Below are 21846 nucleotides of genomic sequence, written 5' to 3'. Positions count from 1 at the left end.
GCACAAATAAATGGTGAAAGTAATCATGCGTGTCACCAACATGTGCCATTTCAGTTGCAGTATCTGCTGCTTACGCAGCATTCACAAAGGGGTAGGAAATGCCTCAGTGAAACAGGGGAAACTAAGTAGAAATACCAGGGGACTGTAGTGAGCACCAAGCAAGTTTCTGAAACATACCCTGAAGATAAAATGCTGTTCACATGAACAAGGACTTGTGTTTTGTATGTAGATTATGGCAGCAAACTAATGACATGCTGTTTGACAAGGCAGAGAGGCACTGAAGGGGAAATTGATGACAATTTGAGAAAGACTGTTACTAAAGAAAGAGTTATCTTTCTTATGTTCGCTGTCCTTCACTAACTGTGAAAAGCTTTGACTTTAATCAACAGTGTGTGAGGGAAACTTCTACCACTATCATGAGCCTTGTGGTTAGTTCACAGCCATATAAGTTACCTTACCTTGACAAGAGCCAATGTCAAAGTAGGAATTTGGCAATCTATTATAGCACTGCTGCTCTCTCAGGAATGAAGTTTTGGGTTTCCAGTTATCTTGCCTAAGTTCCCTTGTCTAAATATTTTTGAAAGATTGGATCAAGGAGTCCAAATAAAGAATTGAAAAAAGCAAGTTATGCAAAAATAGTTTGTGGGAAGTACTTCTACATTGTGAAGCAATGGTGGCCTGCAGATGTTAATAAAGTCACAAACTAGATTTGTAATAGTTGAGGATATGTAGGAAAAAGCAGTATTATTGAAATTTTACAGATTTCAGCATAACCTAGTTTTCTGAATAATGGGCATTTACCCAAGTCATAGTCTTAAAAAATCTTATCAGTCAAGTATTGTGTTTTACAAGGTAGTGTAGAATTAAAAGCCCACAACCAATACAAAACTGGGAGTGCAGGAACTGATAACTGTAAATGAACAAAACTCAGCAGGCTTTCACAGTCTGAAATCTGAGCACCATAGTAGATAAAAACTGTGGGTAACAGGCAATCTTAAGGAAATTTTGTTCTCATATAGTCTGGTATAGATCAGTACAGCCAAATGAACAACCGAACTCAAAACCAAACTGGGTAATAGTCAAGGCTTTTTGCTTGATATAAAAAGAAATGCTATCAGAGCTGATACTCATTACTGATTTATCCTATTTTAAGAGAGTGTCTGAGAGTGTTGAAATGGAGATATGGTGCCTGTACAGCTATATGGTTTTACTTACCTTTGAAGGTTTGTGTCTCTTTCCCACTGTGACTCCATGGTTCAGTGACTGATCTTTATTTTCTGAACCTCCCAGGACAGACACCATTTCTGCTCTCTCCTTGCAGGTTCAGTGCCAGTATGTTGCTGCCCTCAACAAGTTCTCTTCTCTATACTCTCCTTCAGAGAACTTATCTCCTCCTTGTCTTTAGGCCTGTTTAGTGTTGTTTTTCTATTGCTTAGCTACTCTTCTTGCCTGGGCATCTGCTTCCTGACATATCAAAGGGTACTTGCTTAAAGAACAGCTACACGTGGCATTAAATTTTCAGACTTCTTCCCTCTTAGTTCTGTTTAGTGCCAGCCTTTTCACAGTAATAATCTAGGCTTCTTTCTTGGCTTCCCTTGACAAGCAGCCTCATGGAGGAAGGAGTGAGAACATGAAGCTTCTGTTTTTAAACAAGACAGACTTTTTGAAGCTATAAGTGAATTCTTTTATTTGTTGTGGGTCAATGAAGAGAGGAATAAACTGTCACAATTCCACTGATGAATACACCTGATAGACAGGTTTTCTTTCCCATCTGTATCCTAAAAAGAAGAAGGGTGGAGCCCAAAAGACTGAAATCCAGTGAGTGGTACACATGTGAAAACCAGAGTTTTTAAAATGTCTTCTCTTGGAGCTGGTAATAAATTAACTCTTGTTTTTACCACTTGGCAGAGAACTGGGAATAAATTTCTGCAGTTGAATTAAGACATTGTTTGACTTCCAGAAGAAAAATGAGGAGTTCTAGAAAGTTGATGGACTCCATTCAATTTTATAATGCAAAAAACCCAAACTGTTAACTAACAGAAATAATACCCATGTGCTGTTGTGTCTTGTTCTCTACTTGTCCTCAGGCACTGAGTATTTGTATTGGGAGAGCATGCTGATGCCAGTGCCAGTGTCAGTGTTTATTTACTTTTCACATTTCATGTTTGTGCTGCAGTGCCTGAGAAGTTGTATCACCAACTAATTGCAGTAAATGCTGATTAAGAAGTGAAGAAAAATAAGGGTCAGCCATGTGGGAGGGAAAGCAATGATAGGTCAACACTCACCAAGGTATGCAGAAAGGGAAAGCAGAGACTTTGCAAGAGATTGTGTTACAGGTCTTCCACAGCACTGGTGGGCCCTGAGCTGTCATCATCAAAACAGAACTGTTTCTTGTGCTAGCACTAACAAAGATGTCAGAGGACTGTCCTTGCTTCCAGTGCCTTTGGCCATGTCTCATGGGTGGCTGGAGCCCACTGGCTGTGGCTGCAGGCCAGGTCCAGACAGGGATTGTGTGGCTGTGTTAGCTTGATCTCATGTCTGCCTTTCCACAGAGTTTGTTTACTTGAGCACAGTGCTGTACTAATACTTCTGCACATCACATACCTCCAGACTGACTTGCATCCGGAGACCTTTAAGCACAGGACAAACAAGTGTTATCTACACTGCTGCAGCTACACAGGACTTTTTGGCCTCTCTCAGACCAGTGCAGCCCATTTGTATAAGGCATATTTGAGAGGAGGTCTGGATAAAAATCTTGAGGGCAAGTTCATTCCTTGTGTTACATCAAGAGATACAGTGATGCTTTCCCTTTTGCTCTAAATGACAAAGTACAAGGGCAGCAAATAAGGTGGGACCTTAAAGTACTAACTAGTGAAGGTATTTAATGATGTACTGTTATGAAAAGGATGAATGAAAGAATCTGCTGCAATCTTTGATGACAGATATCATAAAGGGGACTTCGATTCTGTGTAAGCACTGCTCAGAAATAACTAAGGTATCCCTGAATTATCAACACTGTTTTGAGCACAAATCTAAGAACTGTATGGCCCATGCTGGCTAGTGGGAACTAAATTAACTCTACTCCAGGCAAAACCAGCATGCTAGGGATGTCATTCAGTCGCCATTCATGAAGGAATTTAAAATATGTGGAGTTGTGACACTTACGGTGGACATGGCAGTGTTGAATGTAGAGTTGGACTCAATGATCTTAAGGGTCTTTGCAAACCTAAATGATTCTATGATGCTAAGGTAGGTTTAGTTTCCTTTGACTGTATGCCTTTATCTCTTTTTCCCTCTCATTTTTAATTCTGTTTTCCTAGTGAAATGGTGTGAAGAGGAAGTTTTTCTTTCAGCTGCATAGGATACATCTATCAGACTGTTAATAACCTGGGAATAATAACATGAAAACTGTTGTCAGGCATTTTCTATGCTACTTCCACATATATGGTTTCACAAATGAAGCATAACAGAGTCACATTTTCTTTTTTATGTTGTGAACTAAAGAATTAACCAAAGAAAGAAAAATATTTCCCTCTTTTCAAAACAAAAGCTGAAATAAAAGAGGTGATGAGAACTTTACTTCATTTGCCTTCCTTCCTTAGCCAAGAATTCAAGTTTATTCAGGTATTAAAGAAAAAAAAAAAAAAAAAAAAAGAGGCGATCTGTTAAAGTGTGCATTAAATATTGTCCACATGAATCTCCTTCACTTTACTGGGGTGAGTGTGGTTTGTGCTGTTTTATTTGGCATTGCAAATTATGAAATGTTCCTCCACTGTCTCAGTTTCTCAGTTTTAACTTTCTCACCACTCATGTTCATTTTATACTGAAGAACAACATTTCAAGTTGAAGAACAAATTCTGTCCTTGTAAATCTGCTTCCAGTCCACTACTCAGCTGTGCAAGTTCCTTTTGCTAGTGAAACCTAGACCTAAATACTCAATTCTTAGCAGTGGAGTTCTTTTTAAGATCCTAATCTTGCTGATATTCTTCATAATGTATGCTTGAAACATGTTGCAATCTGCAGTCTTCTTGTTACCACACTAAGAAGCACATATGACTTGAGATCAATAAACTTACCCTATTATTAACACAGGCTATACTGATGAAAAATCTTTTTCAGAAACTAATCAGAGATCATCTCTTACTTTCACTGAATAGGTATTCCAGCATATTAAGTTTGAAACCATTTTCTATTCTGAATTTTTATCTGTGGTGTTGCAAACACTCCCTTAATTTAAACAAGTGCCTCTCCTGTGCCTTTGGGTACTCTCAGACATGTGTTTCTGCATCAAAGGCTCACAGAGAAACATTTCAGAGCCACCAGTTTTACATGCCTGAAGGCAAGCCTGAAATCCTAAAGTGGATGCCCGGATACATTGTGATTGAATTTACTGCAGCTGTAAGAGTAGCCATACCAAAATAGGCTTTTCATAGTTGGTGTCAGGTAATTAATGACAGTAGTGAGCACAAACATTGAAGTGACTCTCTGAGAAGCTGTGAGATATGTCCTGCTCTTCTCTAAAGCCTCTCTAGGCTGTGGACATATTAATCCCATCCATCAGAACTGAATTGAATGTGGCAAAAGCAATATTTAGCTTTAGAGGTTAGAGGATTCTATCAATAAACAGCTTTTAAAGAAATTTATTATATATAGCCTTACAGAATGAGCAGTTGTAAATGTTTTGTATGTGAGCTGTGTAAGTGGCATTACAAAGTATGTGAACTAGGAGGAAAGATGTTTTCCTAATGCTCAGCATGTCATGGAAGATAAGTACAGATTTAGATCATATTTTGCTGTATCTTCTAAAGTTTCATGATGTTTATAATAGTGCAATATTAGACAAATCTTCACAGTATGGAAGACTAAATGAAATCAGGTGGACAAGAATATTAGAAATCAGAATTTCTATACAATGTACGACTTGCATATTTTTGTAGCAAACATCACAAGCACATGTTTAGTGCTGCGAGAAAATTATTTCTATGAGCATGGGGCATAAAGCAGAATGGATACTTTGCTACCTGACTCCATTTTACTTATCTCTATCTTTAGTTGTACGATGTGATGGGTGTATGAGCAATTCAAGTTTAATCAGCCTACAGATCCCATTCCATAACAATCTCCTGTAATTTACAACCAAGACATCCTTCAAGGAAACTTTGATTTTTCTTCCTGCTGGTACGAGAGAAACATGCAAAGCATACACCTGCTCTAATAAGCAGACATAGCAAAAGTCCAGGCTTCCTCCTACAATATATTATGAATGGCACTTAGAGGACGTATTTAGCAGTAGGGTTAAATCTATCAGCACAAATGTAGAGTTGAGTTCAAAGTACTAAGTATTTAGAAATATGTTATGAAAAATAAAAAGTATCTGCATTTTTTCCCTTTGGAAAATGTAGATATATTTTAAAAATATTTCTTCCTTTTTGCTACCTTTTTCTTTTCTTCAAGAAAGCACTGTGCACCTCCACTATGCCTACACTACTGAGCTTTGTGATGGTTATTTGTAAAGACTTTTATGTAGAACATCCAAGCCTTATGGTGTTCCCATTGAATCCAGATGCAGGGATATGGCCTTGTTTTGTAATTGTTTCCGTTATAAACCCCTATTCCAGAGTTCAGAATCTGGTTATAAATGATGCTTCCAGAATACAATTTGGCATCTAAGATATCAGTCAAGGAGCATTTTTTACTAGTTTGATTTCAGTGTGCCTTTTTGAACTTACAGATGTGTCCTGGGAGTTTTATCCATGTGTAATGGGTTGGGGCAAACCCCCTCCCCACCACGCGCAGAAATAACGACTCAGACAAACAGATTGCAAAAGTGGTGGAAAGTTTAAATAGAGAAGTGAGTGTGTACAAAAAAGAAACATAGTGACAAGAAAGAGACCAAAATAGACCCAGAAAGACCCCCAACCCCACCTGAGGGTGCACCCAAAACCCCCAGGGCTCCTCCTTCCCCCCTCTACTGCTAGGCTAGTCTCAGCTGGCCAGATCTGAGACTGCCCATCCCCCCATGGCCTTGGACCTAATCAGGTCCATGGCCGGGAGATCTCTCCCCCAGTTACCAAGTCTTGGAGAGGAAAGGAAAGAGGAAGTGCCAGACCCCGCCGCAAAATTTATAGTGGTGCAAGGGATTATGGTAGAAATACCTAATTTCCTGCGTACACCCACTGGGCTGGACTTCTGGACACAGGAAACACCCCTGTAGCAGAGGGCACCCAGCCCAAACTACGACACCATGCTTTCAGGTATTTAAAAACTTTAAAGTAGCTTTGACTAGCAAATGGAAATTAGCACAATGTGTTGCAGAATGACAGCATCATCTTTAGGTAAAAATGCCATAAAAGCCCTAAGTGGTCACTTGAGTCTTTTTTCTAAAAATATAGTTACTTCATAACAGGCTTGCGTTACGGGTAAATTGTAGCCTGAGGATGCTCAATTGATTGTGTTTCCCATGAAAGAAAGGGAAAGGAGACCAGATTCTTCAAGCATACTATCTACACTGTAAATAGTTAATCAGATAAGCTGATGTTTCCAGCTATAGGGTGGAATATTGGCTTCAGTCCTTTGGCTCACCATAGATAAACTGAGCCAACTCTAGCAGGCTTCTCTTGTGTCAGCTTGCTTGAAGATTGTGTGGAAGAACAACTTCCCCACAGTTGGAGAACATAAAAATTTTGTCAAAAATTCTACTAAAGATCTTTTATGTATTGCAGAGGCAATTCAGAGGCATGGCAGCGGATCTTTGACAAGGGTACAGAATTATCTCTACACAATGAAGATAGATCTGTTTAATCAGAACCACTCCTTTTTACAGCAATAAGTTAAGTGGGTCAGGCAGATGGTGAAGCACCCTTGGTGTCCTGAATTGCTTCCTCCTGGTACACATTGTTCCACCTGGAGCAAAGAAGTTTTCTTGTATTGCTGCATTTTTTCACCTGTAGCAACTGAAACAATAATAGAAAAATGCTTACAAGCCATCTTACTGAGTGTAACTGACCAATAAACCACTAAAATGAAAGAAGGATATGGTCAGAGAAGATGTTCCTGTGGAAGTCAGGGAGTAAAGCAGGGTGTGACTGAGCACAGCTGTTGCAAAGAAACTGTCTTTATCTCAATACGGAACAGGACTGGAAGGTTGCCTTTGGTTTGGATATACAGCTATTAACAGTTGAGTGGATCACAGATTCACAAAGTGCATCGGGTTGGAAGGGACTCTCAAAGGTCATCTTGTCCAATCCCCACGCAGTAAGCAGGGTCACCTCCAACTAGATCAAGCTCAGGGCTCAAGCTCCCCGAGTTCATTAAGAGTGTGAATGTCTCCTTGAGTTGGTGAGACCAGTATAGTGGGAGTAAATACATGGCTCATGTGAATGTAGAGTGTGAAAACTAAACTAGTGTCTCAGTCCAGAGAGGGAAAGAGACTCAGTTCTTTTGAATATTCCAGTGTTATGAAATTAGAGGCACAAAAGAGGCCAAAATATTATTTCACAAATAAAATGGATGAATCAGAAGGAGAGAGAGAGAGAGAATAAAGAGTGAGAGAGAGAGAGAAGAGGAAAGGAACTATATTACTGCACCATTTATCCCCAAGACAGTTTGAGTCTGTGCAGGAAAGGTGCTGCAGCTTTGGATTTAGAGGAGATTTTGGGTCTGTAAAGGAAGGGTGCTGTAGCTTTAGCCATAGAAGAGATGTGATCCTCTGGGCAGCCTCTTCAGCTCCATGAGTTGCAGCAGGCAGAACTTAGGACATGGAGAGAGGGTTCCTCTTGGTCTACTTCTTCCAGGCTACATGATGATGTCTCTGGTATTATGTCTGTCTTCTCAGCTCAGCATTGTCCAGGTCTTCTCCTTCTCCCATGTTTTCCTTCAACTGAGCCAGTAGTTGCTCAAACCATGTATACATATTTTAGGTTGATTGGCCTCTGCCCATTTCCAGGACAGCTGCAGACTGAGCAATCCTTATCTAGAATAGAATAGAATAGAATAGGTTGGAAGAGACCTTCAAGCTCATTGCGTCCAACTAATCCAACCCACCTAATCAACTAACCCATGGCACCAAGCACCCTATCAAGTCTCCTCCTGAATGCCACCAATGATGGTGACTCCACCACCTCCTCGGGCAGCCCATTCCAAAGGGCAATCACTCTCTCTGTGTAGAACTTCTTCCTAACCTCCAGCCTAAACCTCCCCTGTCGCAGCTTGAGACTGTGTCCTCTTGTTCTGGTGCTGGCTGCCTGGGAGAAAAGACCAACCTCTGCCTGTCTACAACCTCCCTTCAGGTAATTGTAGAGAGCAATAAGGAGGTCACCCCTGAGTCTCCTCTTCTCCAGGCTAAGCAACCCCAGCTCCCTCGGCCTCTCCTCACAGTGCTTGTGTTCCAAACCCCTCACCAACTTTGTTGCCCTTCTCTGGACATGTTCCAACAAGTCAACATCCTTCCTAAACTGAGGGGCCCAGAACTGGACACAGGACTCAAGGTGTGGCCTAACCAGTGCAGTGTCCAGGGGCAGAATGACCTCCCTGCTCCTGCTGGCCACACTGCTCCTGGTGCAGGGCAGGATACCACTGATGCAGGCCAGGATGTCACGTTCTATGCACCTTCCAGTGGCTCTGCCCAATACGCATCAGCTACTGTCTGGGCAAGCAGCAAAGGTGATTTTTATCTTTGTTGAGTCATATCAGGAGAGACAAGTTTTAGTCTCTCACAACTAGCAAGAGGATTTTGAAGAAAAGAATGGATTTGAGCTCACTTTACCCCATGTATTCCTTTCTGGCAACTGGGGACACCCAGTGTTATGAAGATGAGCATATTATAGACAGTGGTAAGGGCAATCGCACTGGTATTGTGCTTGAACTGTATTTTGTTTTCAGTATATTATGTGTGGGAATGCCAGTGATGAGCAGTGTGAGCAATCTGGCAGTGCAGGCCTAGAGCCTGACATGGTGGTAGGCCATGGTCAGCATAAGTGCAGAGCCAGCTATCAGTATACCAAAACAGTGCTGTGCCTGCAGCCCTGTAACTAAGACAAGACGCTGGTAGCTAGAAACATAGCAAGTTATCTTGGGACAACAGGACATGCACCTGCACCAACAAACCTCGCGTGTCATCCATAGCTGGACCAATAATCTATAATAGTGTGATGTGTGGTCACTCATAGGGAACCAATGAGTCCATGCCAACAAGGCACCCTGAGTTTATATGAGTTGTAGCAGTTTCCTTGCTACACACTTCTTCTTCTTCCTCTGCCTGTCCTATCTCTTCTCCTTCCATGCTTTACTTTGCTGTGCCATGCTCTCACCATAGGCCTGCGCCATAGGCCTGCAATACTGGAACAATAAAGGATCAGTACCCGACCATATTGGTCAGCCGTATTGATTCCAATCACCTCCGTCGTCGCTAAATCTGGCTAAAATTATGTATCACTTTGCTAAATCAGAAATCCCATGTAACATCAACTGTCTTCAAATAAGTAAATTTTATATCAAACATTACACTCTCCATGCACAGGATATCAGCCCAAGAACAGAAGTGAAAAAGCAGAACCAACTGAACTCAAATTGAGTTCTTAAAGCCACATTTCTACTGATCTACCAATGAAATTCATTTAGAATGATCTTTGTTTTCCTTTCTTACACCTAAAAATTTCAGTGAGAGAATTCTGTAGCTGTCTTTTCTTAAAGGCACAGCCTAAAACTGTCACACCAAGATACCCAAGTCACCCAGGACAGTAAGCTACCTGAGACTGTTTGAATGATGCTGTCTGTGAATTAGTCAACACATCGTTTTTCCCTCTTCTGCTAAGAGTTTTTAAACGTTTTCCTATTCTGAAATCTTGAGAATTTTCTCATGGAGGTTCTAAGAGCTGGATCCAACCAGCAATAGATTTGCTATTCATAAACTGCTTTCACATAGAAATGTAGATACTTCTGTAATTTCATGATGCTCATGATTAAAACCAGTAATACAGTTATTACAAAAAAATGAAACAACATTTTAAAACTCTTACTTTGAATACATAAACATGTATTATACACTACTTTTCATCCATAAAACTCAAAGCTCTTTTTAAAGAACATCCATTTTGCATATGCCAAATATCCAAGATGCATGTCAGGCCAAAGAATACAAAGAATGGAAATAGACTCTTGAATGTTAGCTTGGTTGAGCATCCGTTAGACTATTAGACAGGTATTTTTATGCAGTACAGGAGCATAAAGTAACTCTGAGACAGACACACTGGGAACCTTACTAGAACAGGACCAAAATTCCCATTTTGTAGAATTTGTTCAAGAAAAACATTGGATTTAACTGATGAGTAAAAAAGACTGTGAAGGTCTAAATGCAGAATAAACAGTATAAAATTTGAATACATTTTGTTATGATTTTAAATTCATCAAATTGCAAAAAGAGCATAGAAAGGCAGGAAAAAGACATGCAAAGTGGCAGGACACTTAATGTCCATATGCCTTGTAGCATGAAGGAAGTATTCAAGCTGATTTTTTAAAAATTGGATATTGCTTACATGACAAATGTTTACTGGCTGAAGCTGTTTGCAGGAATGTAGACAATCTCCTTCTCTGGCTCTTTAGCAGAGCCTCTTCTCCAAGCTACAGAATCATCATCTGACCACTTGGAGTTACATTTCTGAGCCATGAACATGGAAGTCTTGAGAGGCCTGAGCTCAATCTTCTTGACTTCACAGTATCACAGTATCACAGTATAACCAAGGTTGGAAGAGACCCCAAGGATCATCAAGTCCAACCTGTCCCAACAGATCCCACAACTAGACCATGGCACCAAGTGCCACGTCCAATCTCCCCTTGAACACCTCCAGGGATGGCGACTCCACCACCTCCCTGGGCAGCCCATTCCAATGACGAACGACTCGCTTGGTGAAGAACTTTTTCCTCACCTCGAGTCTAAACCTTCCCTGGCACAGCTTGAGACTGTGTCCCCTTGTTCTGGTGCTGGTTGCCTGGGAGAAGAGACCAACCCCTTCCTGTCTACAACCACCTTTCAGGTAGTTGTAGAGGGCAATGAGGTCACCCCTGATCCTTCTCCAGGCTAAACAATCCCAGCTCCCTCAGCCTCTCCTCATAGGGCTTGTGCTCAAGGCCTCTCCCCAGCCTTGTTGCCCTTCTCTGAACACGTTCAAGTGTCTCGATGTCCTTCTTCAACTGAGGGGCCCAGAACTGGACACAGTACTCAAGGTGTGGCCTAACCAATGCAGAGTACAGGGGCACAATGACCTCCCTGCTCCTGCTGGCCACACTATTCTTGATGCAGGCCAGGATGCCATTGGCCCTCTTGGCCACCTGGGCACACTGCTGGCTCATGTTTAGGCGGGTGTCAATCATCACCCCCAGGTCCCTCTCTGTTTGGCAACTCTCCAGCCACTCTGACCCCAGCCTGTAGCTCTGCATGGGGTTGCCGTGGCCTTCTTGTGGCTAATTTGATAATAGGCCAGTTTTTTTCTTTCCAGGGCTTCTCAGAGAAATTATGATTCCCACATCTCCCTATGTCCATTTCCACCTGCATTTTAAAGCTTTTGGCTACTATAAGTTAGGACAGAAAAAGTTGTGAAAAAGCTCTGTATTTATCTTGGTCCATTTCTCTGCCATGTCAAGTATGATATTTTTTTTGTTCAACAGATGTGGTTTAACTGTTATAAAGGCAATGTTTCCAGGCTGTGGTAGTGCTAGGTTAAACTTGTCTCTGTGGTCCCTGTTGCTTGACTCTTTATTCTAAAATAAGACTAAAACGTTCAGTTTAGGAGAACAGGCTTAATGCCTATCTTTTCCACATGACTCCTTGCAAAGAAGGGAGATTCCATCTCCTTTAAATATTGGAAGACGGTGCTAAAGTGTCCCTTAAATCTTCTATCAGGACTGAACAAACCCAGTTCTCTCAGCTTTCCTCACGGGACAGACTTCCCAGTTCTTTGATCATCATTGTAGCCCTTTCTCTGGACCTTCTCCAGCCTGTCCAAATGGTACAGTAGCTACCAAAACCAAACACTGTGTTCCAGGTTTCAGTTCCATTTTAGAAAGAAAAACTTGATTGACATGACAGATTACTCTTATATGTTACTCAGAGTGGAAGAAGATTTAGTGTCCTGATATTTTTTATTTAATTTCTCATAGATTTCAGAATATTTGCTTGTGAAATCTTGTCTCCATCAAAGTACACCCAGAATTGCCTCATCTCCAGTAGGGCTTTGTGGCTGTTATATCAGAATATCTCCCATTTTTTGCTCTTGTAATGTTTTCTTCTTTCAAGAAACTAATATGGTTTGGATCTAATTGGCAAGATTAAGCTTGTCAACAGACCCATGTTGGTGATATATCTGTTCAATGATCTTTCTGTTTGGTTTAGGGTTTGGTTTTTTGTGGGTTTTTTGTTTGTTTGTTTGTTTGTTTGTTCCTTCTCCTATTGATTAATGTTGCAGTGTTCTCACATGTGGAATGTACACAGATGCAGATGCAGATCTGTGTAACAGGAGACACCAGATGGATCAAGTTCAGCCTGCTCCTTTTACCTTTTTCTCTCCAATTTAGGTACAGATTAATGTTTTTAGGAACTGTATATTATCTGAAATTGGACAATAGGGACGTGTAAGGGAGGAAGCTGCTTTCAAAAAGATACATAGGAAAAAGACAAATGACAGGAGGTGCAGATGTGATTTTTTAACATTTAATATTTGTCATCAAGGGTATGGCAGCATAGGAAGGAAAAATAATCCATAAATTTAATGGAAACCAAATATAAGCTGAGTGTTGTGAATCATGAAATTTAAGGATGCCACTGTGTATTTATTGGCTTTTAGCATATATTGAGTAGTTACTTTTTCATTGTTTCCTGATGAATGACATGATACTAGAACTGTGCATTATTTCTTCTATGGTTTCCACATCTGCCAGAACATGGACAATGCTGTAAAACCTGTAATTTTTTTAGTTTTTTTTCAGTCTAGACTCACCTTCCCTGCAATATTTATATGCAAACACTTTCATTCTCCAGCTTAGATTGTGCTCCAGCGCACTGCTGAGCAGAGGCAGGGACAGCCTCTGCTGTGGCCTGTGCATGCTTGGCACCTTAGGTAGGGGATCAAACACTTGTTCTTGTGAACGGTGTGTGGGAACCCACTGTTCCCACTGGATCTGGGAACAGTGGGCCATTCAACAGTGCATTTCACATTTTCCTGGGTGCCCTGGGCCCTTGCTTTAGAATATCATGTGTTTGGAAATGGATGGATTCTGGGTTTTGGCATAGTTATCCTTAATCATAAGATTTCTTTTCGTCTAACCATATAGATGAAACTTTGGGGTGTCACTGCAATTGAATATTAGTTGTGGCAAGAAATCTATGCAAAACAAGGTACTCTGTCTTGATTTATATAAATGAGACGCTTCTTTGTATGTGCTGTTTTTGATTAAGTCTTAAAATTTTCACAAAACTTCATGGAAGATAAAAGCAAACACATAAGTGAACAAAGGAATGTAATGTAGTACTTGTGGGGATGGCTTAAAATCAAATTTCCTTTTTTTTTTTTTTTCCCCCCACTCAATTGTCTAGAGGTAATACACCAGAAATTAACTACATGCAAAGCAAAAAACTGCCCTAGTGATTTATGATGTCATGCCTTGGTTATCAAATAGAGAGTTAAATTATCTAGATGAGATACACAGGGTTGTGGAATTAGACATTGCTTTACTCCAAGATATATGAACTCCATGTGTTATAACTTCCTTGAGGATTACATTGTGGTTAGGCCACTTGGTGGGTTTGTTAATTTGTTTGTTTGTTTGTTTTGTTTTCTTGTGAGGAAACACTAATCTCCTAAAGAAAAAAGCAGTTCCCTATAATATAGTCTGGGTTTTATTAGGCAGATGTTACTGCTGTTTCCTGACACTGTTACTCTTGCAGTATAACTTACCAATAGTGTGATATATTACCTCCAAATGCTCTTAGAACAACTATATGTATGACATTTCTAGACACTTAGAACTTAAAAGCATACATAAGAAAGCACATGTAAATATGGCTACAAAAGAAAGCACATTTAAATAGGGACCTGGCCCTGTGTTGACTCAAGTAATGGCACAATTACCAGCCACTTAAGAGTCATGGCTATGAACTTGCCAATTAATTTTTCCAATAAAATGTATTACACGGCATGGAAATAGACCAAGCAATTTAGGTTTTATGGCAAATGGAAGATAGAAGGTATTTTACAGTAGTGTTTGAAGCGGACGTCTAATATCTAGAATGGAATGGAATGGAATGGAATGGAATGGAATGGAATAGAATAGAATAGAATAGAATAGAATAGAATAGAATAGAATAGAATAGAATAGAATAGACCAGGTTGGAAGAGACCTTCAAGACCACCATGTCCAACCTATCATCCAGCACCACCCAACCAACTAAACCATGCACCCGAGCACCCTATCAAGTCTCCTCCTGAACACCTCCAATGATGGCGACTCCACCACCACCCCCAGCAGCCCATTCCAATGGGCAATCACTCTCTCTGTGTAAAACTTCTTCCTAACTTCCAGCCTAAACCTCCCCTGGCGCAGCTTGAGACTGTGTCCTCTTGTTCTGGTGCTGGTTGCCTGGGAGAAGAGACCACCCTCCACCTATCTACAACCCCCCTTCAGGTAGTTGTAGAGAGCAATAAGGTCACCCCTGAGTCTCCTCTTCTCCAGGCTAAGCAACCCCAGCTCCCTCAGTCTCTCCTCACAGGGCTTGTGTTCCAAACCCCTCACCAAATTCATTGCCCTTCTCTGGACACGTTCCAGCAAGTCAGCATCTTTCCTAAACTGAGGGGCCCAGAACTGGGCACAGTACTCAAGGTGCGGCCTAACCAGTGCAGTGTACAGGGGCAGAATGATGTCCCTGCTCCTGCTGGCCACACTGTTCCTGATGCAGGCCAGGATGCCATTGGCCCTCTTGGCTGCCTGGGCACACTGCAGGCTCATGTTCAGCCTACCATTGACCAGTACCCCCAGGTCCCTCTCTGCCTGGCCCCTCCCCAGCCACTCTGATCCCAGCCTGTAGCACTGCATGAGGTTGTTGTGGCCAATGTGCAGAACCTGGCACTTGGATGTGTTAAATCTCATGCCACTGGATTCTGCCCATCTGTCCAGCCTGTCCAGGTCCCTCTGCAAAGCCTCTCTACCCTCTAACAGATCAACACCTGCCCCAAGCTTGGTGTCATCCACAAATTTACTGATGATGGACTCAATGCCCTCATCCAGATCATCAATAAAGATGTTAAAGAGCACAGGGCCCAGCACTGATTCTTGGGGCACACCTCTAGTGACTGGCCACCAGCTGCATGTGGCACCATTCACCACCACTCTCCAGGCTCGGCCCTCTAGCCAGTTCCTAACCCATCGCAGTGTGCTCCCATCCAAGCCATGGGCTGACAGCTTGGCCAGGAGTTTGCTGTGGGGGACAGTATCAAAGGCCTTGCTGAAGTCCAGGTAGACTACATCCACAGGCCTCCCCACATCCACCAGGCGGGTCACCTGATCATAGAAGGAGATCAGGTTGGTGAGGCAGGACCTGCCCTTCCTAAATCCATGCTGGCTGGGTCTGATCCTTTGGCCATCCTCTAAGTGCTGTGTGATTGCACTCATGATGACCTGCTCCATAATCTTGCCTGGCACTCAGGTCAGGCTGACAGGCCTAGAATTCCCCAGCTCATCCAACCGGCCCTTCTTGTGGATGGGCACCACGTTGGCCAGCTTCCAGTGTTCTAGGACATCTTCAGAGAGCCAGGACTGCTGAAAAATGATGGAGAGCAGCCCAGCCAGCTCATCTGCCAGCTCTCTCAGCACCCTAGGATGGATCCCATCTGGTCTCATGGACCTGTAGGGATCCAAGTGGCTGATGAGATCTCTAATTACCCCCTCCTGAAACACAGGGAAACTATGCTGCTCCCTGGCTCCATCTGCCAGCTCTGGAGGCCTGCTGTCTGGAAGACATTCTGTCCTGCTATTAAAATTTGAGGCAAAGAAGGTGTTAAGTAACTCTGCCTTTTCCTCATCGTTTGTTACTACATTCCCCTCTGTGTCCACCAAGGAGTGGAGATTGTCCTTGCCCCTCCTCTTGCTATTAATAAATTTATGGAAGGACTTTTTGTTGTTCTTCACAGCAGAGGCCAGTCTAAGCTCCAAATGTGCTTTTGCCTCCCTAATTTTCTTCCTACGTGACCTAGCAGCATCCTTAAACATGGGTTTCCTCAGCTTTTTTCCAAAGGTGGTACACCCTCTTTTTTTCCCTTAGTTCTTTTAAAAGGTCATTGCCCATCCAGGCTGGCCGTCTGCCCCAGCAGCTCATCTCCCGGCACATTGGCACAGCCTGTTCCTGCAACTTCAAGAGTTCTTCCTCGAAGCGGGTCCAGCTCTCCTGGACCCCTTTGTTTTTATGTGCTGTTTCCCAAATAATATATCCCAAATGTATCTAAAATGTATCCCAAATATATCTAAATATATCTATATCTATTCCCAAATATATCTGAATATAAAGGACAGAGTATGTCTTTGCCTCGCTACCCCACCCTTTCCTATTCTCTCCCGTGTAGTCCTACGCCCCTTTTCCCTTCATCATGTGACATTTAATTTTCAGTTTGGTCTGTCAACAGCATCTCTTTTCTAGCTCCTCTGTAGGAACATGAATCACAGCAAAACAGCAATGTGCTGTAAAGCTAAATTCTGTCAAAGGCAAAAGTGAAAATAAAATGAGAACTAGAAATAATATATTTTTTACTATGACTTTTCTGCTGAATGTCTTCTTCTTAGGAGGAATGAGACTGAGATGTAAGTCCAGAATGAGTGCACCCAGGTGAAACATTAAACCTTATGTATTGCAGGATATACTGTTTCTGGAAGAGAGGAAAGATCATGTTTTAAATATATCAATCTGTTTGCCAAACAGGCAACATCCAATATCCCATGGTTTTAATGAGAAGCAGATTTTGGTGGCATCACTTCCCTGGGGCTTGTGTCTGTGGTAACACTGGCTCCCTTGAGAATCCTGTTAGCTTGGTGTGCAAATTCTTGTTGGCCAAACTGATGACCTGGGTAGGTAGTTATTTTGAAATAGGGATCTGCCAGCCAAAGAAAATAGGTTACAGCCACATTTTGCTGTGAAAACTGTTCTCTCCTTACTTTTCTCCTCCTTCACTGGATTGTGTTTATTTGCATACAGGATATGTACGTGAGCAGCTGGCAGCAGTTGTGCATCTGTTTTGCCTGTGCTCTAGGACAGCCAGATGCAAACAACCTGGATTTAAAAGCCTGTGCACATATTAGCTCATGCCTGGCACTATGCTAACATAGTTTCCAAATTTATACCATGTTAAATTCTGGGTGGTTGGGGCCTGTCCCCCACAGAGGCAGACTTGTGGTCTTCACAACATAAATCGTGTTTGTGCTGTTGGGATCTCCTCAAACAGGATTACTTTGCTAGAGGGGTGCTTGAGTTAACTTTTTCTATTTTATGGGTGTATTGGGTTGAACTGAGCTGGAGTTAATTCTCCTCGCAGTATTGTTCTAGTGCTGTGGTGTTTTGTTTCTTTTTTCAGCAGTAGTTGATAACACAGCAGTGTTTTGGCTACAGCTAAATCCAGTATTCAAGCTGTGTCCTTTCAACATTTCCCTGCCCCAGGAGTACATTGAGGGGTGGGCAAAATCTTGGGAGGGGACACAGCTGAGCCAGCTGACTCAGACTGGCCAAAGAGCTATTCCGTACCATATGACGTCAGCTCAGGTATAAGTAGGAAGTGAAAGAAGGAAGTGTGGGGATTCGTCTATGGCGTTTATCCTCCCGAGGAACCATCAAGCTTAGAGAGCCCTGCTTCCCGAGACCGACCACCGTCCTGCCGATGGGAAGTAGAGACTAATATCTCTCTCTCTCTGCTTTCTTTGCTTCCGCGCAGTCTATTGCTAATTGCTCATTAGTGTTATTAAATTGCTCTTATCTTATCCCCGGCTTCTGTTATATTTTCTTTCCCTTCTTCCCCTCTTTACTTAAGAGGGGGAGTGATAGAGCGGCTTGGTGGGTATCTGGCCTCCAGGCCAGGGCCAAACCACCACAATGGGCATAAGAGGCAGGTCTATAGAATTTTTCTTCTCCTTTGCTTTTTGAGTTTTTACTTACGTTTTTCTAAGCTGTGACCTTATTTCCCTTTGGGACAGTTTTTATCAAGAAAGAGGACATGTTGCAAAGATAGTCTGTAATTTTCTGACCCATCTAGAAGGAAAGGGACCCTGGACTCTGGACCCCACACAGTAGAGCAGTCTGAGATACTTTGGCATGCTGATTATTCAAATATTATTTAATTAAATTATGTTAATGTTCATGTCCTGTAGAAGATTTTCTGCCATTTGAAATTGTCCAAATGCATACAAACTTGGAAATTTTCAGTACTTTATTTACAGTATCTTAGAGCAATACTGTCACTTATATTGAGGATTATTGTATTTAGGAAAACAAATAACTGCAGTGTAATTTGTATACAGAATTATAACTTTATTATAAATTTACTTCAAACTCATAAAAATAGTCTCTATAATGGAAACTATGACACAACCATTTCCATCTTTTCATAACTCAATGAAGCTCCTTTTTGGACTAATCAGAACTGGCACAGAACAAATAAGGTTAATGAAAATGCTATTAGATTTATTTACATTATATGTTGTTCACTTACAAATGTCTTAAAACTACCAGGTTGAAAGGTTCTTTGTTATGATTACAGCTGCTGAAATGGACTGGATCACTCAGTCTATGATTTATAAAGGCAAGTGGAATTTTCAGTTAGAGGTTGCAAAGAGATAGAATAAAGGCTACATATCAGTGTAAATGGATTTCTTGTATTTGAAATCATAACAGTATTGTGTGTCAGAATTCCATTACCTTTCTTTAGGTATATGGACAGTTTCTGGAGTTTCTGAAATTCAGCTTCTAAAAGCAGTAGTGACTCAATACTTTAAATGTTTTTTTGCTTTGTTTTGGCTTTTTCTACATTGTAAGTGGTACACCACCTAGAACTAACAACCCAAGCCCTGTACATGACCAGTATCAAAGAAACATCCATTGTTGCATGCAAAACTGCAATATTGTGTTAAAATATTAGCTGCTGTATGTCCACTTACATTATTTCAAGGCAGCACCTGAAGCCAAAGGGAGACACAGTAAAGGGGTGAGCAGTAAATAAAATAAGCATTTGAAAAGAAACAAATTTACTGCAAAATGGATGCTGTGAGATAAGCATGAACCGTGACCTTGCAGTTAAGTTGAATCATCTGCCCATGTATAATCTGATCTAGTTTTACACGTCATCATGTGTTTATAATATCTGTTTGACTTTCTTATGGTTCTGCTCGATTTGGACATCCATTCATAGAAAACAGCCAGCTGAGACATTAATAATGGAAAGACTGATACTGTTCCCTTTGGTAACATGTATTCTCTCTTTTTGTTCCTCTCTTACTCTGTGTAAATATGTATCTATATACATAGATATTCATATATAAAGACAACTATATATTTATAAATTTTAAAAGTGTATATTTCACATATTGTATAAAATATGTAATTTTCAGCAAAATGCAGTAAAAATATGTCATGCAAACCAAAACTTCAAAACAGTTTTGTTTTGACAAAGGGCAGAATGAGTAGGAGTATGAACACAACACCACTGACATATTTTTCCCTAAGGCGACTGTAACTAACAGCTCTTCATTTTCTTTACAATTACTTTTGCAACATAGCAATATTTACTTAGATATCTTGTCAAATGAATCATCCCTGAATGATCTGTATCTGAAGCTGTTCCCCAGCAGTCATAGCTGCAACTTAATTAGATCAGTAGTACAAAGTGAAAATCAAGATTATAATTTTCTTATGCATTTATGAAACACATAGTCAGCTCTAGGCATACAATTTAGGCACAAAAATGCTCACAATGTCAGCACTGCTTAAATTTGAAAGACCTGGCAGATATGTTTCAACCAGGTGGAAATGTAATTTATCTTTGTCCTCTTTGCTTTTATCTGTTATTTTTGTGCTCTTATCTGCATTAAAGTGTTTGTCATCTGTCTCTCTAGGTTCTGTTTTTATATTGTTCTAGCAGAAGCATTGAGGGTATTAAATACCACATGTGAGAGTTAAGCAAAGGCTCAAAATTTGGAAGTTTGAATTTCTAAGCCATATGAAGGCAATAGAAATGATTCAGTTTTTCTCCATTGAATAAAGTAACTTGTATAGTAGGACAGATTGCTTCAGGAAGTGAAATGGGATATCTACCCAAAGTTTTTGAGACCAATTCAACAAACCTATGTTTTAAACACTGATTTAAGTGTATTTGGCTTAGATTTGGCCTGTGCATTGAATTAAGTTCTCTCCCAAGGTATTTTCTACTTTGTTTTCTTTGTTTTTCTCAAAGTGTCACCCTTCTATTCCATCTGAGAAATGTTGGAATAGTTGGCTGTTATCACCTCAGCAATCTTATACCTAAGCACTAGATGGTTATGCAGAGTATCGACTTTGCTTTACAAAACTGAATGTAAAAACATATGGATGAATCAACATTGATGATTGTTAAAAGTGTTATGCTGCTGGTACATTTCTGTACCTGGTCATCTATATACAAGAAGCAGGGAAAAAGGCACTTCTTCATCTTAAATGAAATGATCATCCCTTATATTATACTCTACCCACTGGTCTAAGGGGAAATCTAATCAGGCAAAACTGGAAATAAAACAGAAAAAAAAAGATTATTCATAGTCTTTACTTCACTCTTGAAAATAGAAATAATCAAGCCAGGCTAATAAAAAAAGGTCACCAAAACCAAACAATAAGCAACCAAAAGTATTGTTCAGTGACTGCCTGAGAAGCAGGACTAAGGAAGCCTGGTTTCCTGTGGGACCATCCTCTCCTCTTACTAGCCCTTCTCCCTGCTTCTCCAAGAGCTTGGAAAACAACATTCCACTTTCTCACATGATCCCAGAAACCACCCCCACAATTCATTCAGCTTTGTATCGTAACTCCGAAATACATTTTGTCTGTTCTACAGCTGAGCAAGAGGCAGAGTGCCAAGTCAGTAGTTTATGGATGCATGTTCCTGACTGGCCTACTAGCCACTATATCTTTACTGTGCCTCCCCTTTTCACATAAACGACAATCTTCTTACTATCTTATTTACATGTAAAATATAAGAACATAATAGGTCTTGAATTCTTTATCTCTCCCTAAGATATTTTTAATAGTTTAAGAATTTCATAGGTTACCAGAAAAGGGAAAAAGAGAACAAAAGGGAAAGACAGAGCACAGTCAGATAGACATGCAGGTGGGGATTATTTCAATCTTCCTTTCTTAGAGAAAAAGACTGTTATGAACGGGCCACACAAGAAAATTTCTAAGTTGTGAGAGTTGTTTTATTAAAAAAGCCAAAGCAAGGGAAAGAAACAGCATGCCGGGCTGCAGAGACACCCCCTCACAGCCACCTCCAGTATCTGCCAAAAAGCACCTTACAATTACCATCTTTTCTTTATATAGCTACATTCTCTACATATGCATGCTTATGCTTAATAGAAGGCAGGGATATGATAATGAGTTCTAGCAAATTCCTGGGCTTCTTGAGCATGCATCTTCCTTGTGGTAGGGTCTTTCGGAGGTCGCAGATGAAGCAGGGGAGGTCTTTCTCCTGTATCCTTTGAAGAACCACATCTTCTCACACAGGTACAGCTGTTTAGGACTTATCTAAGGTAAACATTCTCTGGTCCTGAGAAAGTTGGCATTTATCATCTCTTTGAAACTAA

Source organism: Dryobates pubescens, chromosome 10 (genome assembly GCF_014839835.1).
Source record: "Dryobates pubescens isolate bDryPub1 chromosome 10, bDryPub1.pri, whole genome shotgun sequence".
Classification (NCBI taxonomy): Eukaryota; Metazoa; Chordata; class Aves; order Piciformes; family Picidae; genus Dryobates; species Dryobates pubescens.
Note: the sequence above shows the minus strand (reverse complement) of the source record.